Consider the following 20014-nt stretch of genomic DNA (forward strand, 5'->3'; position numbering starts at 1 on the left):
GCTGGAGACATCTGCTACTGGAAGATGTTCTCTTGCTGCTTGCCCAAGTCCCGGGACTTTGGCTCCCAGCAACCCCAGGGACGCGGCTTTTTCACAGGCTGTAGAGTGTGGCTCAGCCGGCAAACCCAACGCCTCAGGGAGTTTTTCAGGAGGCGCCGTAGGGTAATACAGAGCAGGCCAGGCCAGGCCACCTGTGCCAGCCATCCTGGGCAGCCCCATCCATCCCCTCCTCTTAAGGGAACCAGGGATGTGTGGGCAGGTCGCATCCAGGCTGGGGGACCTTGCAGGGCAGCAGGTTCCCCGGTGATCCCTTCAGGGTCACCCTGATGTCATGGTAGGCAGGGTGGAAAGAGGATTCCTGAGGCGCCTCTTACCCGCCCCAGAGTTACCCCGAGGCCCTGCAGCCGCAGCCCTTTGCTCTCCTTGGGAAGGTAGGTGCCTCCTGCGCTGTGGTGTGTCTGCACGAGGGCAGCTGGGGGTGCGGCTTTCTACTAACTGGTGCTCCCAGGAGGCCCCATTGGCCTGACGTCCTTCCCCACCTTCTCCAAGGCTTGAGCAAGGTCCTGGTGAGTTGGGAGACTTTTTCCCAAAGAGACACGGGGCTCACTGTACTATGTCTATCGCTCTGCAGTTAGGTTTTAAAGGAGCGCATCCCTGCCCCCGCTCCTGGGGTCAGGCACAGGGGCAAGCTGCTGAGTCAAAGCCAATGCACGTGGTGGTCAAACCTCTGACTCAGTGTCCCGACCTGGAGGAGCCACCTGCACGCTTGGCTGACCTGGATGAGGAGCAGGCCTCAGAGCCTGCAATCAAGCTCCCGGAAGTGCCGGAACAGCCACCTGTCTCAGTGGAGCAAGTAGCCTCCGCCCCTCAGCAATATCCTGAACCACCTCAAGAGCCCGGCGCAGCTCCTACCTCAGGGCCTGCTGAAGCATCAGAGCCAGAGGTGATCGAGCCGGTCTTGGCTGCTGGAGTGGAGTGCTTGCGAGGAGGCGAGATGGCACCTGCTGATTCGAAGCCACTGCAGGTGTTGGTCACACCTCTGATTCACTGTCTTGATCCCGAGGAGCCACCTGCACCCTTGGCCCCTCCAAAAGGTGGAGCAGGCCCCAGTGCCCGCTCTCGAGTTTGTCGAAGGGTCGGATCAGCCACCTGCCTCAGTGGAGCCACCAGCCTCGGCCCCCAAGCAACAGCTCGTGATGGCTGCAGCCCAATGGAAGGCTTCCCCTCCCCCCTCATTGCACGGTTTCTAATTTTTGTGGTTGTCATAAACCTCTATAATTGCGTCATGAGTTTTGTTTGTAATAAAGGATGTTAACTTCGTACAAAAATTTCCTCTGATGCTTTTATTTTTTTTAATTTATTTTTTATTGGTGTTCAATTTACCAACATACAGAACAACACCCAGTGCTCATCCCGTCAAGTGCTCCCCTCAGTGCCCATCACCCATTCACCCCCACCCCCCGTTATTTGGGGTCTTTTCTGATTCTACACCAATCTTAAAATAATTTGTTCTAACTCTCTGAAGAAAGTCCATGGTATTTTGATAGGGATTGCATTAAACGTGTACATTGCCCTGGGTAACATTGACATTTTCACAATATTAATTCTGCCAATCTATGAGCATGGAATATTTTTCCATCTCTTTGTATCTTCCTCAATTTCTTTCAGAAGTGTTCTGTAGTTTTTAGGGTATAGATCCTTTACCTCTTTGGTTAGGTTTATTCCTAGGTATCTTATGCTTTTGGGTGCAATTGTCAATGGGACTGACTCCTTAATTTCTTTCTTCAGTCTCATTGTTAGTGTATAGAAATGCCACTGATTTCTGGGCATTGATTTGGTATCCTGCCACGCTGCCGAAGTTCCTGTATGAGTTCTAGCAATCTTGGGGTGGAGTCTTTTGGGTTTTCTAGGTACAGTATCATGTCATCGGTGAAGAGGGAGAGTTTGACTTCTTTGCCAATTTGAATGCCTTTAATGTCTTTTTGTTGTCTGATTGCTGAGGCTACGAACTTCCAGTACTATGTTGAATAGCATTGGTGAGAGTGGACATCCCTGTCTTAGGGGAAAGGCTCCCAGTGCTTCCCCATTGAGAATGATATTTGCTGTGGGCTTTTCGTAGACGGCTTTTAAGATGTCGAGGAATGTTCCCTCTATCCCTACACTCTGAAGAGTATTGATCAGGAATGGATGCTGTATTTTGTCAAAAGCTTTCTCTGCATCTAATGAGAGGATCATATGGTTCTTGGTTTTTCTCTTGCTGATATGATGAATCACATTGATTATTTTAGGAGTGTTGAACCAGCCTTGTGTCCCGGGGATAAATCCTACTTGGTCATGGTGAATAATTTTCTTAATGTACTGTTGGATCCTGTTGGCTAGTATCTTGTTGAGAATTTTTGCATCCATGTTCATCAGGGATATTGGTCTGTAATTCTCCTTTTTGGTGGGGTCTTTGTCTGGTTTTGGATCCTCTGATGCTTTTAAATTATACATTGTGGTACTTTAGGTCCATTCCCAGTGTCACACAGGCGAGACCAGAAGGTACCTGGGCCACATTTCTACCAGAGACAGCCAACTACTGACCATCGTGCCCATGCCCTCCCTGCTGTCCCTGCAGCCCCTGCCTTTCTGTCTCTGTGGCCTTTCCTCCTCTGGGACGTGTGTGTACCTGGCGTCCTCCGTGTGGCCTCCTGTCTCTGCCGCAGACACGAGAGCAACTCCTCGTTTTCCCAGTAGTTAAGAAACATGTCATTTTGAAGCTGAGTGAACAAAGATCATGTGAAGCCCCAAATGAAATGTTTCCATTGTCCAGGATAGGTTCCCCGGTGTAATGTGTCAGGTAAAAAAGTAAATGGTTCCTTAAGGTTTCAGACAGACGGTATTTACTTAATAAAATGAAGATTCCCATAGAGAGAAAAGAGGACATTTGCCTTCTACCTAGGAATAACGGCCCGTTGCACGTGGTTGGGTCCTCCAGGCCCGAAACTGGTCACTCACAATGATACACACGCGCGCCCGTTTTCATCGCCACAGGTTTCATGATAGCCAATGGGGGGCACGCTAAGGGACATGAATCAGAGAGAGAAAAGACAAGCATCGCATGAGTACACGTATATGTGGAATCTAAAACATAGAAACCTCCCCGGCAAACAGACTACAAGACAACAAAAACACAATGACCTGAACTCAGATACAGAAAACATACACGTGGTTGCCAAGTAAGGGGTGGGACGTGGACTGAATACTTAAGACAACAGAAACTGACAACGATTCAAAAAAAGACAGAGAAAAAAAAAACAGAGAATATCAAGAAGGAACCTGGAGAGTAAATATCTCTTCGATATATTAACTTCTAGCTTCCTATTACCCCGGGTCCCTTAGTTACTAATTTATGCTACAGCATCCAATTCTCCGGGCCTCGCGGGAATCCTCGTGTTGACACGGTAGGACTGTTGAAGTATTTCGTAGCATTAATTACAGAGGCCTTAGCTCCTGGGTGTGTGAGTCTCTAGGTGTTCTTCTGGGTTCAAGTGTAAGTATGTAATCACAACTTCCCTAGATCAAAGTGCACGGTTTCCCGAGTCTTGGTAGAAGTGCACGTCACAAAACAATCGCTGCAGGTAAGGAAATGCACAGGTACCCACCAGCCCGAATGATGTGTCCTGCTTGTTTTGCAGCCCATGGTTAGCTCCAGGTGTGACTTCTCTTGGTCCCTAGAGAATCACACTTTCCTCAGGGTCACACTCCCCTCCAGGCCCCAGGGGAGTGTCCTCAGACAGGCCCGCCCTCCATGGAGCCTAGAGGGGACCCAAGAGGGCCTCCACCCACTAGTCTAGTTGGGGCATCGGGCACCCAGGCTCAGTCCTGAGGGGCGTGGACGCCCCCATTGCTCCTGGAGGCACGAAGCCTCTCTCTTGCTCCGTGTCTCCCTCCCTGTCTCCCTGTCCCCGTCTCTCTCTCTCTCCTCCCAGTCTCTGTGTCTCTCCCAGTCTTTCTTGCCTCAATCCCTACACCTCGGCCTGTCCCTCCCTGTCTCTCTCTCCCTGTCTCTGTGTCTACCTTCCTGTCTCTTGGTCTCTCACTCGTCTCCCTCCCTGTCTTGTTCTCTCTCTCCATCCTGTGTCTGTCTCGGTCTCCCCCACCCTGTCAAAGAGAAGAGGCTGAGATAAGAATGCATTAAGTCCATTCAAATGAAGTGAACACAGTCATCAAATATAGCCTGAACAGGAGACAGTAGATGGAACAAAAGACCTTGCACAAAAATTTAAGTATTTGTAGAATACAAATACAGGGGAAAAGAAAGAGAAGTATGATTACAGAATAAAGGTGAGTTGCAAAGATCCAACCTGCAAGTATTAAAGAATTTCCAAAGAAGGAAATGGTAAGTGGATCAGAGGCAATATCCCAAAGTATAAGAGACCTTTCTGAATCTCAAAAAGAAATGCTCTGAAGATCAAAATGCCCCCACAAAATTCTAGGGAAAATTAATGAAAGAGGTCTACACCTGCACGTATCCCCTTGAAAATGTGTTCTCCTCATTATAGCCAGGATGATTATTCAAAATAGGAATCTCAGAAGATCGTTCCAAGCTTTAAATTGTTTTTTTTTTTTAATTTTTTAAAATTTTTATTTATTTATGATAGTCACAGAGAGAGAGAGAGGCAGAGACACAGGCAGAGGGAGAAGCAGGCTCCATGCACCGGGAGCCCGACGTGGGATTCGATCCCGGGTCTCCAGGATCGCGCCCTGGGCCAAAGGCAGGCGCTAAACCGCTGCGCCACCCAGGGATCCCTCAAGCTTTAAATTGTTTAATGCGTTTCCTGTTTGGCTCCGCACCTCTCCACACACTTCTCCCTGGCTTTCGGCCTAACTGGCCTTCTTTCTGGTGCTTGCATGTGCCTTGCACCTGCTGGCATTAGGAAGCTGGTATAAGGTGCTCTCTCCCCCTCGAAATGCTCTCAACCCTCCCCACCTAGGGTTCCTCTGGTTAATTCTTACTTTGGGATCTCATGTATCACTTCAAGGAAAGCTTCCCAGATCTCTCTAACTAGACTGATGTACCTATTAAATGCTCTTGTAGCACCATGTACCTTCTACGTTAGTACTTCTGACAACTAGATTTATATTTATGCGTGTGAGTCTTTGATTACTGTCTGCCCTTAGAGTATAGCATCCATGAAAGCAGAGACCAAGGAGCAAAGTCAAGTTTCATAGCAGCAGCCAAATTGGGAGGATGTACATGCAGCATCCAGCCAGCCCATGCTACACACATCCTTGCAACACCAAACGGAAGTGCAGGCTTGGCTGCTGCCGGCTCCTCTCCCTGCCTTCAGGGGCCTCTTGTCAGCCTCCTGCCTTAAATACTGCCCAGGTGGGAAGGAAGCGCCAATCTTACTCATCCCCAAAACTCCAGGGACACATGTCGCTCTCCCAGTCGCTCATGGTGTACCTGTCTGACTGCATTCTGGTGCCAGGGTGGAGAGGAGACCTACATTTGCTACAGCTTCAGCACAAATCTCTCTCTGCCAGCTTCTCTGACCATTCGCTCTCTTAGAGCTTCCCCCACTTGATGGGTGAGGGACCAAGGAGTACCATTCCTCTCCCTCGCTGGAAGGGGAGGAGAAGAGGACCTTGGGCTGCCTTAGCACAAAGCCAACACACACTCTCCTATGTAATGAAACTCCCTTTCCCGTTTCAAGTCTTTTCATGCAGTCTACCAGTGCATGATGACGGGCGACGATCACAGGACTGCTTTGCGTCTAGCACTCATTGAGCCTCTTCGAGAAAGTGGATACAACAGGGAAAGCCCCAGTCAACATCGTGTTAGGACTGCACCCTGAACGTTGGGAAGATAGAGAATGAGTTGACCATAATCCCACTTCTCTAAAACCAATGGCACCTCTTTTTCGTGTTTTCTCTTCCACTATCTTATCAAGTATTCATTGCATGTGGGTCCTTCTGATTTTAGGGGGCGGATCTATTTCCTGGATCTGAATGCCTGTTTCCCTTCCCAGATTAGGAAAGTTTTCAGCAATGACTTATTCAAATACATATTCTGGCCCTCTGGCCCTTTTGGTGCCCTCGGGAACCCCAATTAAATGTAGGTTTTTCTTCCTCAGGCTTTCGTTTATTTCCCTTAATCTATCCTCATGGTCTTTTAATTGTTTGTCTCTTTTTTCCTCAGTTTCCCTCTTTGCCATCAACTTGTCTTCTATGTCACTCACTCGTTCTTCCACCTCATTAACCCTCGTCGTTAGGACCTCTCCAGTTTGGATTGCATCTCATTTAATTGATTTTTAATTTCTGCCTGATTAGATCTAAATTCTGCAGTCATGAAGTCTCTTGAGTCCTTTATGCTTTTTTCTACAGTTACCAGTAGCTTTTTAATAGTGCTTCTGAATTGGCTTTCTGACACTGAATTGTAGTCCAGATTTTGTCACCCTGTGGGAGAGAGGACTCTTTCTGATTCTTTCTTTTGAAGTGAGTTTTTCCTTCTAGTCATTTTGCTCAGTGCAGAGTGGCCAAAAACAAGTTGTTGGGAAAAGGAGAAAAAGAGAGAAGATAAGGAAGAAAAGAAAAAGAAAAGAAAAAAAGGGAAAAAGAAAGAAAAAAAAGAAAGAAAAGCAAAAAAGGGGGGAGAAGCAACAGAAATCAAAACACAAAAAACAAGGGGGAGTATCTTCTGGTTGTGTATACTGTAACTCCCTCGACTTCCCTTGACCTTTCCAGTGCTGCTTGGTCAATTTTTTTTTCCCCCTGTCAGTCTAGCTGGTCTTCTGGGGCAGGGGTCTGCTGTGCTGATTCTCAGGTGTGAGCACTTGGGGGAGCTGCTCAGTGTCCTGCCTGGTGCAGCGCTCAGTGAAGGTTGTTTAACCTGTTTGTCCTGTGAGGACACAGTGAGGCTCATGGGGGTTGTTTACCCCTGAGGCCCCAGGAGGAACCACCTCAGTGGCGGGACCAGCTCTCCAGCCCTGGAGTCAGCTCCCACAGTAACTGCGGAGCTCTCAGCCTGCAAGGGCCTGGATGCTCCTGCAGGGGAGCTGCTGATCTGCTCAGCTCGGGGCCACCCGGCTGCAGGAGTGTCCTTGCTGTCCTGGGCCCTCCTGGCCTCTGCCTGTCCTGGGGGGGGAGTGCTGGTTCCTGGGCTGTGTCCCCAGCACCCTGTGCTCCTGGGTCCAGCCGTGTGTGCTGCAGCCCTTTAGGGAACTCGGCCGCAGGGTGTGGGCCTGGGGGTGCAGGTCCTGTTGGTGCAGGTCCTGTTGGTGCCCCTGGGAGCCTGAGCGCATCCCCGCCCTCCTGGGGTCCTACTCCACCTCCCTGCAAGCACCTTTCTGCCCGGGAAGATTGGGGAATCTCCCCGGGGTGCAGGTCCTGTTGGTGCCCCTGGGAGCCTGAGCGCATCCCCGCCCTCCTGGGGTCCTACTCCACCTCCCTGCAAGCGCCTTTCTGCCCGGGAAGATTGGGGAAGCTCCTGCTCCTCCGGGCCGGGCTCTCCCGTCCTGGGGGCTCTCGCCGCGGCCCTAGCCCAGCTCCTCGCGCCCCCCCCCCCACTCGGAGGCCTTTTTTTTCTTGTTTATTCATGAGAGACACAGAGAGAGGCAGAGACATAAGCAGAGGGAGAAGCAGGGTCCCTGTGGGGAGCCTGATGAGAACTCAATTCCAGGACCCTGGGATCATGACCTGAGCCAAAAGCAGATGCTCAACCACTGAGCCACCCAGGTGCCCCTCTCTTACTGCGTTTAAGGTCTCTTTAATCCTTAATGTTCACAGTTTCTCTCTGTTAGAGCTAGCTGTGGATTTCTTGTTTCTGTGAGATTTCATAATGTGTCCCGATTCTGAGGATTAATGTGTTTTATCATTTCTGGAACAAATTCAGTTATTATCACTTTGAATATTTCCTCTTCCTTATTTTCTCTAGTTTCTGCATCTTATACTTTTATCAGACATATGTTGCACTCTTTTTAAAAATTTTTTTTATTGGAGTTCAATTTGCCAACATACAGCATAACACCCGGTGCTCAGCCCATCAAGTGCCCCCCTCAGATGTTGCACTCTTAAATTCTATTTTACAGTCTTCTTAACCTTACTTTCATATTAAATGGGTTTGATCACCAAATTCCAATGTGTGCGTTTGTGTGGGGGGGGTGGTTTCCCCATACCACCAAGCACTTCTTCAACATCAACTGGGTATGCGACCTTTCAACTCAATTCTGACACTGCTCACCTAGAGATAGCTTCAGATTCCACACGTTAAGGGTTCAGTACCACAAGACTAGCTCCACTTCAGATACCAGTCACAGTCTGGTTGACTTGTCATTCTGACTATGAATCAGAGGTTCCCAGGGCCCCTTCCTTGGGTTGGATTAATTTGATAGAGCCGGTCATAGAACTCAGAGAAACTTAGATTACTGGTTTATTATAAAAGGATATAATTCAAGAACAGCCAGATGGAAGATATGCACAGGGCAAGTTATGTGGTAAGAGACACGGGGCTTCCATGACCTCTCTGGCATGCCACTCTCCCAGCACCGGCCATGTGTCTACCAACCCAGAAGCTTTCTCAATGTTATCCTTTGGGGGTTTTATGGAAGCCTCATTAGGTAAGCATGATTGATTACATCGTCGGCCATTGCTGATTCATTCAAACCTCCAGCCCCTCTCCCTTCCTCAGAGGTCAGGGGGTGGGACTAGAAGTTCCCACCCTTTATTCTTGGTTGGTGCCCCTGACAACCAGCCCCATCCTTAGGTGCTATCCAAGTCACCTCACTACCATAAACGCAGTTGTGGTGGTAGTGGGAAGGGGCTTGTTATAAGTAATAAGACACTCAGTAACCTTTATGGCTCTGAGGTGATTTCAGGAACTGAGAACAAGAGACCAAGTGTTATGACAAAGGATGCTCCCCTTGCTCTTATTGCTCAGAAAATTCCCAGGGTATTGGGAGCTATGAGCCAGGAGCTGTGGACAAGGGCCAAATAAATGAGAAATATATTTTGGTCATCTGAATGGCCAAATACATATTTCATATAAATCAAAATATCACAGATTGTTTCCTTCTTTCATCTCTTTGTGCTGTCTCTTGATAATTCCCTCACATCATCCTTTCTCTCTTCAGTGCCATCTAATGTCAAGTTTATCTTATTATTATTACATTATTATTTCAATGATCATATTTTTCAAGCTGCTATTAGAAAATGGTGTCCAGGGACACCTGGGGGGCTCAGCAGTTGAGCGCCTGCCTTTGGCCCAGGGCCTGATCCCGGAGTCCTGGTCCCGGGATCAAATTTCACTTTGGACTCCCTGCATGGAGCCTGCTTCTCTGCCTCTCTCTCTCTCTCTCTCTCTCTCTCTCTGTGTCTCTCATGAATCAATAAATAAAATCTTAAAAAAAGAAAATAGTGTCCAATCTGAAGTGTATACTACCCACTGAGTTTACTTCAATGACTATATTTTTCATTCTGGTGTTGGTTTTGTTGTTTGTTTGTTTTGGCATCTGTTCTGCAGTATCTTGTGCTTTTTAACAGAATTTCAAGTTTTTGTTCTATGCCTTTAATTACATGACATTATTGCTGAAGTGTTTGTGTAAATATGCCCTTCTTTATACCTGCTGACCATCCCTCACACGGATTGTTTGCTCATATGTTTTCTAATTTTGGATTGTGAGCTCCTCTTCAGCAGGGCTTTCCTTGTGACTTGGACTATGGTGGTGTTACTACAGAGAGATAGACTGTGTATCTAACACCTCAGAGGTATCACTGACCTAAAAACAGTTTAATTTTTGGCTGTGGATTTCTGTATCACATAGTTCACGTTTTGGACTCAAAACAGGGTCAAGAGGTAGGCACAGAATTCTTTTTTTAAAAATATTTTATGTATTTACCCATGACAGACACACACACACACACACAGAGAGAGAGAGAGAGAGAGAGAGAGACACTGAAGCAGGCAAAGGTAGAAGCAGGTTCCCTGCAGGGAGCCCGACACAGGACTCAATCCCAGGATGCCAGGATCACCCTCTGAGACTAAGGTAGATGATCAGCTCTTGAGCCACCCAGGCATTCCAGGCACAGGATTTTAATATCTCAGGAGAAATTTTTTTTTTTTAACTCAGACCTCAGTAGGAAGCCTTGCCATTTCTTTGTGATAACAGCTGTTTTAGATCCATATAGAAAAGCAGCAAAACCTAAGCTCCTAGCAGTTAACAAATTTAACAATCTGCACGCCAACCGATCCTAGACTGCCATTAACATCACCTCAAGTGCTTATCTCTACTTATTTTCTTCAACTGGACATTTCCTTTTCATTATCTAGGATTGGCTGCACCATAATTTGCCTAAATCCTTATTTACATGCATTAAGGTTGTCTCGCATATTTCTCTAACTCTCATAAAAAATATCACCATGAATAGTCCTACAGGTATTGAGAATTATGGGTGTTGCTTTGTATCTTCCTGGTGTATGAATTTTTTTCTCAGCAGCATTCATCAACATCAGAAAGTCAAATTGTTGGAATCTCTCATACTGGGGATTTTCTGCCCAGGAAAGCAGAATAAAAAGATCTGTCAAGAGAGCATAGACTATGGTAAGAAAACCAATGAAATTATGAATCATAGATTCTGAAGTGGGTGAGGAGAGAAAACAAGATAACAGGAATCAGAATTAATAAGAAAGAGTCAGTGGTTGTAGGCCCCAGTGAAGTAGGATCAATTCAGTGATTACAGTGTAAGTTCAGGAAGTAGTAGTCAGAAAATGCAATGTATGTGTACATGATTTCAAGGGTGGGATAATTCTTGGGTCCTGGAAAAGACCAGGTATGGCCACAAGCAGCTGAAGTCCAATGGATGGGTGGATATTATTGATAAAGAAATCAAAGGAGAAGCCAAAGCATTGAATCTTCATGGACACTGTGGATTCGATGGGATCATCTACATGGACACTGACGTCACTCAAGACGAAGGACTCAAGGGATCCCTGGGTTGCTCAGTGTATTGAGCATCTGCCTTTGCTCCAAATCATGATCCTGGAGTCCTGGTATCTAGCCCCATGTCAGACTCCACAATTAGTGGGAAATCTGCTTCTACTTCTCCCTTTGCCTCTCCCGCAGCTGTTTCTTTCCTTTTTTCTTTTTTCTTTCTTCTTTCTTCTTCCTTCTTCTTCTTCCTCCTCCTTCTTCTTTCTCCTTCTTCTTCTTCCTCTTCTTCCTCCTCCTCCTTCTTCCTCTTCTTCTTCTTCCTCTCCCTCCCTCCTTCCCTCTCTCTCTCTCTCTTTCAATCTCTCTCTCTTGCTAACTTTCTCAAATAAAAATTTTTTTAAAAACGATGATGGATTCAAGACTAAGACTTTGAAATAAGCACAAATTATTCACAGAAAGAAAAGGTATCCATATCAGAAGTGTCAGGAAAATGGTGAGTAGCAAAGTTTCTATGGGACAAGAGATTTTCTAATTGGAGGACAGGAAAAGTGGTATGAAGGAGTCAGAAGAAACAAGGAAAATACTCTACATCCCCACCTCAAAGAACTGTAGAGTCTGGGAGAAACGGTCCCTATTTAAGACATATGCTAAGGAAGCAGTATTTTCATGGAAAATCCAGGTTACAGTTAAAGCCAGGAGATTCAAGAAACAGGAAATCAAGAAACTGTCTAAGGAAACAGGAAGTTTTCCAGGCATGCAGCTGGACCTCTTAAGGAATGCAATGGATGGTTGGGTGAAGTACGCAAGGATATGGATATTGGGCCAAGGAAGCACAATCAGAATATGATGGGGATAAGAGTACAGGAGAGAATACAGGACCAAAGGGGCCGATGATTTGGGTGATGGTCGAAAAACCCAAGAATAATAAGCAGAGAGAACTGCTACATCAGACAAGGGAAGGGCAAGGACACAAGAGTCTCCTAACTCACCTGACATGCAGTTGGGCATCTCAGGTAGTGAGCCAGGAAGGAAGCCCAAATGTAGGTACTGAGGACTCGGGAGCTGTTGGCCTCAGTCCTATTTCTGGCTACAGGGGAGGGTCAGGCAACACACCAAGGGACCCTGGGAACCAAGAAGAAAGCTACACTGTCAAGTCCTGTTCCAAAGCATCCCCACAAGATCCTGTCCAGAAACATGGGAGAGGGTCAGCTGACAGTACTCTGTGCATGCTGTGCACCGTCCCGCAGGCCTGCCTGCGACACCCCAAGTTTTGGCTCAAGTGTCAGTCACACCGGTTTGGAACCCACTGCCTGCCTATCTACTTCCCTGTCTGGCCTAGAGTATCCTTACAGGAAAAATAGACATAATATCACTGACCACTCCATGTTCATGGAGGGACCTAAGTGATGCACAAGGGCTTTGGAGAGTGTAGTAAGTTAACCAGCTGGAGGCATGCACGTCCCACTTTGCCCACACCTGCTTCAGATCCATTCTCTTGGTGCGCAGCCCCTGACTGCAGCACAGCCCTTTCACTGATCTTTGCCTAGTAAGGGGCAAAACTACAGGTTATCCCAAGGCCTAGGGACTCCTCGATATTTCTTCTGTCTGCTATTTCCTGGGGTCAGTCTCCAACCTCGCACCCGGGGCCCTGTCCCTGGCTGGTGAGCCCGCTGACACGCCCGGAGGGAGGGGCACACATATTTCATAATGGGCATTGAGCCAGGGGATGATGTGGGGCTGGCGTGGGACATAAAGACTGGGGTAAGTCTGAGCTTATGTCCAGTTACTCATTTGGTCAAGATGAGTAACTAGCCAAACGCCGTTTGGAGAAATGACCAAAAAGCTGCCTCGGATCTCCTGTTCTCGACCCCAGGCTCCACCTGCCTACTCTATTCCTTCCTCCTCTGGACCCTGCCCTCCACCTATCTACTCTATTCCTCCCGCCTCTCGTTGTCCTTCCTCCTCTCATCGTCATCCAAAGCCGCTTCCTCTTGTGTCCATTTACACCCCCAACACTCCCCAGGATTGTCCACCTCTCTCAACTCACAGGCCTACCTGTTTCCCTCCTGTTCCTAGTGCTTTCCTTTCTAGCCGCGCTAACCTACAGGTTTCCCCACGCACTCCTTGCTCTATTCCTTCCAAAAGGTCCAGTCCCCACTGTTTTTGTCTCGCTCCTGTTCCCTGTTTCCCCACTGTCTACTTTCCTCCTATTCCCACTCTCAGCCCCAAGAAGACTTGAAAGTCTTATCCTCCCCAACCTTCCAGCCAACTCCAACCAGACCTCCGTGATTCACAAATCCTAACCTGGAGAGATGATTTCCCTGTGAGTGGGCCGGTCCTGATATCATCCGGAATTGCCAGAACAGTCGATCCCCAGGAGCTTGACTTGGTGAAGGTTGGGAACTCAAGACAATGCCAATCAACATTTAGCTCGGAGGGTAAGCCTTTTCCATGATGGCGTTTTCACCCATAACAAGGTTATTGTACTATTCTCTGTATGTTACCTTCATCCTTGGAAATCGCCTTCAGATGCCGGAGATACCTTTAGCAAGATCCTTTTTTCCAGAAAACCTGTTTCTTTCCTCTCTTTCCCAATTAGCCAGCCTGAATGAATTCTACATTTATAACTGGTTTCTCCGTAGAATTTGGTCTGTGACCACAGAGCAAACAGCAAGACCAGGGACACAAGGTAGAGAAGAGTGAGTGGAAAACATCTCATCTGATCTCTACACGGGTGAGTCCTATTGATCTGCCCTGGATGAAAGTGAATGCGAGAATGGGCGACCCCTAAGAACTCACACACAGAGCACAAGACCCCTATTATAGACATACAAGGATTCAAGGTTCCCTGGTCTGGTTCCTCCAAGACTCTATTGTCCTGCACCCTAGGACTTGTAAAACGTACTAGGGATTTTCTGTTTTGAGAAATGCCTCCCGCAAAAAGGTGCGGGGGCGGGGGGGGGGCGGCACCTCCCATTATCTTGTCATCAAAGCTCTGAGGGTTGAACCTCTGGATCCCAGAAAAAGGCAGGTACCAAGCCTAGAAGGCAAGGACACATCCATATCCTCTCCAGATGATAGCATCAAATAAACTTATGGTGTATATTATATAATGTTCATTATAATATATTAACAATTAACATAATAATATATATGTATTTATCATATATATTTAAAGTTCTCTTAAACCAAGTACAGATTCAGTGGAATCTCAATCAAAATTGTAACACATATATTTGGAAACTTGATAAGCTGATTATCATTTCCACAGACAGGCAAAAGACCCAAGAATATCCATGACTCCCTTAAGAACTGGTAGGAGTAATTTTCCTGCCAGACACCAAGACTTACCACAAAAATTGTAGTAATTAAGATCGCATAGTATTAGTGCCAGCATAAACAAATAGATAAGTGGCAAGAAGAGTCCAGACCCAGGTTCACACCTACGTGGACACTTGACTGAAGACAAAAGTATCATAACAGAATGATGCAGATGGACTGTGTTTGCAACACATTGGTTCTTGGTCAATTGGATACTTATAGAGAAAAAAATTAAGCTAGATTCCTACGACATAAGCACACTCAAGGATCCACTTCAGGTAAAAATTACATCTAAATGTGAAAGAGCAAAAACAAATTGTGTAGGATCGCTCGGGTCATCAATGGCTATTGAGCACTGGAGACGCACTGTAAGGTATAAAATTTACACTGGATTTTAAACATAGTATCAACAATCAATAAAACATCTCAAGAGTATTTATATTGAAATGTTGATGATTTGGACATACTGGATTCAATAAAACATATTTTTTAAAAGATTTTGCTTATTTATTCACGAGAGACACAGGGAGGGAGAGGCAGAGACACGGGCAGAGGGAGAAGCAGGCTCCATGCAGGGAGCCCGAAGTGGGACTCGATCCCGGGTCTCCAGGATCAGGCCCTGAGATGAAGGCAGCGCTAAACCGCTGAGCCATCGGGCTGCCCATCCCTACAACATGTTTGAAATTAATTGACCTGTTTCTTTTTGCTCTTTTCATTAGATACTAGAAAATTTTGTGCCCAATGTGGCTTGTTTCATATTTTTATTGGACAATACTGACTTGAAGGTCATGTGAGAAAAATATTTTCACAGCATCAACTAGGAAAAATGTCTTAAGTGTCACTTAGAAAGCACGAAGCAAACCATACCCTGGGAACCTAAGTGTGCAGAACACACGGCTCCCAAAAGGGCTTATTATATCCCTATTGGATAAAGAACTCCAGCAAAATGGTGAAGAAAAGACCAGCGATACAAAAGAAAACTAGGAAAAGATTGGTAACAGGAACTTCACAAAAGAGGATATCCAAGTGACTGACGGGCATACAAAAAATGTGGCCAACCTCATTAGTCAATAGGAAAAAGCAAATCAAAATCATAATGAGAGGGGTGCCTGGGTGGCTCAGTTGGTTCAGTGTCTGCTTTTGGCTAGCCCTACTAAACCAATCGTATCTCTTTGGAAAACCCCATTTGGCTATGGTTGGTTCAGTTTTCTTCTTATATATTGCTTGACTTAAATTCCTAATGCCTTGTTAAGGATTTTTGACATCTGTGTTTACGAGGTTATTTATCTTTAGTTTTCTCTTTTGTACCATTTGTCTGGTTTTAGTGTTGATGTAATGGTAAACTCATCATGACTTAGGAAATGAGGTTTTTGGCTGGCTCAGTTGGTAGAGCATGTGACTTCTGATCTCAGGGTTACGAGTTCAACCCAGGTTGGAGGATGATGAGCTTTCTTAAAATTATTTTTTAATTAAGAAATAAAAATAGCCAAAACCAATGAGCTGGGAAATGTATCTTCCACTCCCGTCTAATGGAAGAGTTTGGGGAAGAGTGGTATTTTCTTCACTATAGGTTGGACCCACTGACCAGAAAAGACAGTTGAGCCTGGAGGCTATCTTGTGGAAAGTTTTTCGATTATAAATTTAAAAAGAGTTCTTTACAAATAAAATTTTTAAAAATAGACATAAAGCTATGCAGATTTTCTATTTCTTTTCTTTGTTTTCCTCTTCTGGTCAGTTCTGGAAATCTACACCTTCAGAGAACTAATCCATTTCATCGAAATCTTCACATTTCTATTGGTTGCTTTTCCTCCTGGCTATGGGTCACATTTTCCTGCTTCTTCTACTGTCTGCTTTTCTAGTACTTTTCAACCGATGCTGTCCTTTGCGAATGTTCTATTGCTGAGTGCTGGATTTGGCTGTGTTTCTTTCAGACGTGCTGGAAATTCTTCCGGGAGGCAGTTTGGCCCCGTGCGGATCCACCTGAAACTTCCAGAGCTTGTTTGGAAGCCGTGTTAGGATAAGGCTAAAGCAACCTCTTCTCTAAGCTAGCGGAGTCCAATTACTGAGGTGTAAACTTCTGAGGGCCTCTATCCAACCCTTTCAACTAGGACGCTCTACCCTGTGTGCTCACAACAACATCCTGTACACATTCTGGGTGTTGCTGGGCTCACAGCGTTGCCGTCGTCCCTTCACCGAGTTCCTGCCTCTTAGTGCTGCCCAAGACTGCAGGCCTTTCCTTACACATCTCTGGCTCTCACTCACTCTCCCTCCTTCCCCTCTCTCCAATTTTCTGCTCCACAACTTCTCAGCTGCCTCACATTCCTGAACCTCAGTCTGTGTCTCCTCACCCAAGTCCTGTCACCTGCTCATCTTGGCTTCTGCTTTCCTGCATATTTCTCCAAGCAGAAAGCTGGAGCAACTGCAGGGCTCATCTCCTTTGCCTCCCTTTTCACAAGGAGTCATAGTGCAGGGCTACTCGGTACCCAGGGCCTGCATTTAAAAATCTTGTTTTATTTTTCTAAGCTCTATTTGGTGTCTCTGTTCTCCTTATGCGAATAGACACTCCCTCTGTCCGGGAAGCAGATGTAGGGCAGGGGATTGGTGGCAAGATGCTCTCGTACCTAGTATGCAAAAGGCATGTTTGCTGCTGCTGAGCCGAGTGGGTGGGACTTGCTCAGAAGTCTACATATTTAAACATGTCCTTCCTTCAGTTTCTATCCTACATTACAATCAGGTTGTTGTAATCAAAAAACTAAAACAAAACTCATGAATGAATGTGCACTATAGGCACAGACACAGGAAACTTATGTTTCTCTTTTCTTATCTTTAACCAAAGGAATGCCCAGCACTTAGTATAGCTGTTTAATCTTGGTTCAAAAAGTATACAATCTTGATGGATTCTGATTTTTTTAAAGATTTTATTCATTTATTCATGATACACACACAGAGGCAGAGACAGGCAGAGGGAGAAGCAGGCTCCCTGCAGGGAGCTCGATGTAGGACTTGATCCCAGAACCCAGGGATTGCAACCTGAGCCAAAGGCAGATGCTTAACCACTGAGCCACCCAGGTGTCCCGAATTCTAATATTTTGTGATGTCAGTGGCCACAAACGTAACTGAAGATCTCGCCTACTTTAAATCTTTTCACTATTTTCATCTTCTTAGGTTCTGTCAGCAGCAGCTTTATATCACTGTTTATACAAAAGAGGAAGGTCCTGGCCTACGCTTAATAGCACGTGGTGATTCTATGGAGTCTAACCTTTCTTGCAAGGTTATCTTTCCTTGCACAAATCCATTATGTGCTGGCCTTTCTCAGGCAGCTCTCCACCTCCTAAATAGAACAAACCTAAAGAACCCTGTTGTCTCTGGGCAGGAGGACAAAGCTCCCCCAACCATAGAGAGTTGGTCCAGTCCTAGTTTATAGGAATACTACTATATCATAAGACGGAGCCTGTTGTAGGGTTTTCAATCACCGCTGTTTGAAGGTCTGCCCTCATGCTGGAGTGCCTCCAGGGCGTGGTTCCAGCTGCTGCACAGCAGCTCACCATCATGCAGTGCTTATCTCCTGGGTAGTTAAGACCTTTTTTACGATGTGGATAATTTTCATGTGTTTCTTCAGGAAATTTTCATGCATTCCTTGTCAGGTGAATTCCACGAGAGTTGTTTGTTGTTAATGTGGGTGGCATGTTTCTATTACATTTTTCTAGAAGTTGATTTCCCGGTTAGCTGTCTCTGCGCCTGCTTCTAATGGAGAGGTTGGGACAGGATTCAAGAAAAATCTGCAACTTCAGACACTGGCTGAGAAACTAGAGGACGGGGCCGTTATGTTTTTCTACACTCCAGTATGTTCAACGCATCATCTGAGTTTAGATAAACACTGATGGCCTGGAATGGCCTCAGGTAAGCAGAAGCTCGCCCCCTACAGTCCCTCGGCTGGGGGGTCCTGGGCTGGGCTGGGACCCCATAATAACGTGGGGCTGCAGGGGAGAGGAGATGAAGCCACAGTGACTCCCACCTCCCTTCAGAGTCTCCTCGGAGCCCCAGGCCTGTGTCGGGGGAGGGCGGCCGGACCCCTGGGCGCGGGCCAAAGAATGGCCAGTTTCACAGGAGACTACGACGGTCTCGCTAGTTCTCCCCGAGCTAAGAGTGCGGCTCCTGAGCACAATGATGCTTCCTCTCAACTCGGGCTTTGTAAGATAGTGAAGACTTCAAAGGCTCATGTTTGAGCCTTGCTAGAAAAAGGCACCCAGCTGTGGCTCACCAGAAGCAACAGAGGTGCTTCTCTAGCTCAGCTGCGGTGTGAGCCAGGGTGCTTGTTTCTGAATCATGTTCAGGTCTATGTAATGACGTCAGCAGAAGAAAGCTCACAGTCCTAACTGAGATGATCTCCAGGCAGCCAGCCAACATTTACCAAACACCTCTATCTTTCCGTACTAAGCCAGGTCCTGGCAACGGAGAGATGGACCAGATATATTTCTTGCTCACAAGTGACTTTCATGTAAAGAAAACAATTTAGCAAAGTGTTCTGGGAACTATAGATGTGGAGTAGACCATGCCTCAGAGAAAACTTGGGCGAGGAGCTACAGGGTCCAGACGGGTTTTACAAGATTACACGTGGGCTCATTATAAATCGGTTTTCCCAGACAGACACAGGGGAAAGAGCCGTGCAGGCTAAGGACAAGGAGCAGCAAGAATTAAAACAAGGAGCCACTCAGTAGGTAGTGGGGTTCAGGAAACTGCCCAGGTGTCTGTACAGCTGTCTGGACAGATGTGTTCACGACTGTGTCTCACACGACACACGTCCTGGACTGTGCTGTGTCTTGAATGAACGAACACATAGATGAATAGATGCAATATTGAGTGTGAGAGAGCATGGGCTCTGCAGTCAAAGTGTAATATAGGAAGTATCTAGAGTAGTCAAATTCCTCGAGAAAGGAAAATGGTCCTTGCCAGAGGACACAGAGCGCAGGGGGCCATGGGAAGTCGTTCCGTGGGGATGAAACAATTCTGGAAATTAGTTTCACACGAGGCAAATATGCTTAAAATTCCTGAATCACATCCTCAGAAATGTTTCCAATGGTAAATCTTATGTGAACTTTACCACAATGACATTTTCTAAAATCAAAAACTGTGAAGTCCCCATGTTACATTCATTAGGTTCTCGAGTCTCTATTATCCCACCTGTAATCAGGGACAGAGAAACTTTTTCAGATTTTTTTTTTATTTTAAAATATTTTTTTTTCAATTTTTATTTATTTATGATAGTCACAGAGAGAGAGAGAGAGGCAGAGACATAGGCCGAGGGAGAAGCAGGCTCCATGCACCGGGAGCCCGATGTGGGATTCGATCCCGGGTCTCCAGGATCGCGCCCTGGGCCAAAGGCAGGCGCCAAACCGCTGCGCCACCCAGGGATCCCTTTTTTCAGATTTGAAACCTCGTCTGTTTCCCGAGCTAGACGGGGAGAGTTTTGATCCAGGCAAGGGCTTGATATGGGACAGGTCTCTGACTCCTCCCCAAATCTCTTTTAGCCAATGACTGTCGAAGGGGCGGTGCAATCAGGTCCCTAACCTGCTGGGCCTGCCGCCAGAGGGTCCCGTCCAGGCTGCTGCAGGAGCAGCCCCAGGAACCAGGCCGGACCTCGAGAAGCCGAGGGAAGGGGAGTCGCGGGCTTCAGGCTTCGGAAAGAAGCGAGGCAGGGGAAATCCCTTCTGGAAGGAGGGGTTGAGGAGGTAGCTCCATGTGCCCGGTGGCTGCTATCCTCGGTTTTACCACTCTGGATTGTG

The 20014-nt window shown here is 46.7% G+C and overlaps 1 protein-coding gene across 1 annotated transcript in view; it reads right to left on the reverse strand.

Annotated features, from left to right (window-relative positions):
- Positions 1-595: 595 nt before the first annotated feature.
- LOC140605327 (transcription intermediary factor 1-alpha-like) overlaps positions 596-20014 on the reverse strand; it is a 117733-nt gene continuing 98314 nt past the window's right edge. Inside the window, exon 6 of the mRNA XM_072777605.1 lies at positions 596-3060. The gene's annotated coding sequence lies outside the window, so the exon portion shown is untranslated. The remainder of the gene's footprint in view (positions 3061-20014) is intronic.

This window comes from Canis lupus, chromosome 15 (genome assembly GCF_048164855.1).
Source record: "Canis lupus baileyi chromosome 15, mCanLup2.hap1, whole genome shotgun sequence".
In the NCBI taxonomy this organism is placed as follows: Eukaryota; Metazoa; Chordata; class Mammalia; order Carnivora; family Canidae; genus Canis; species Canis lupus.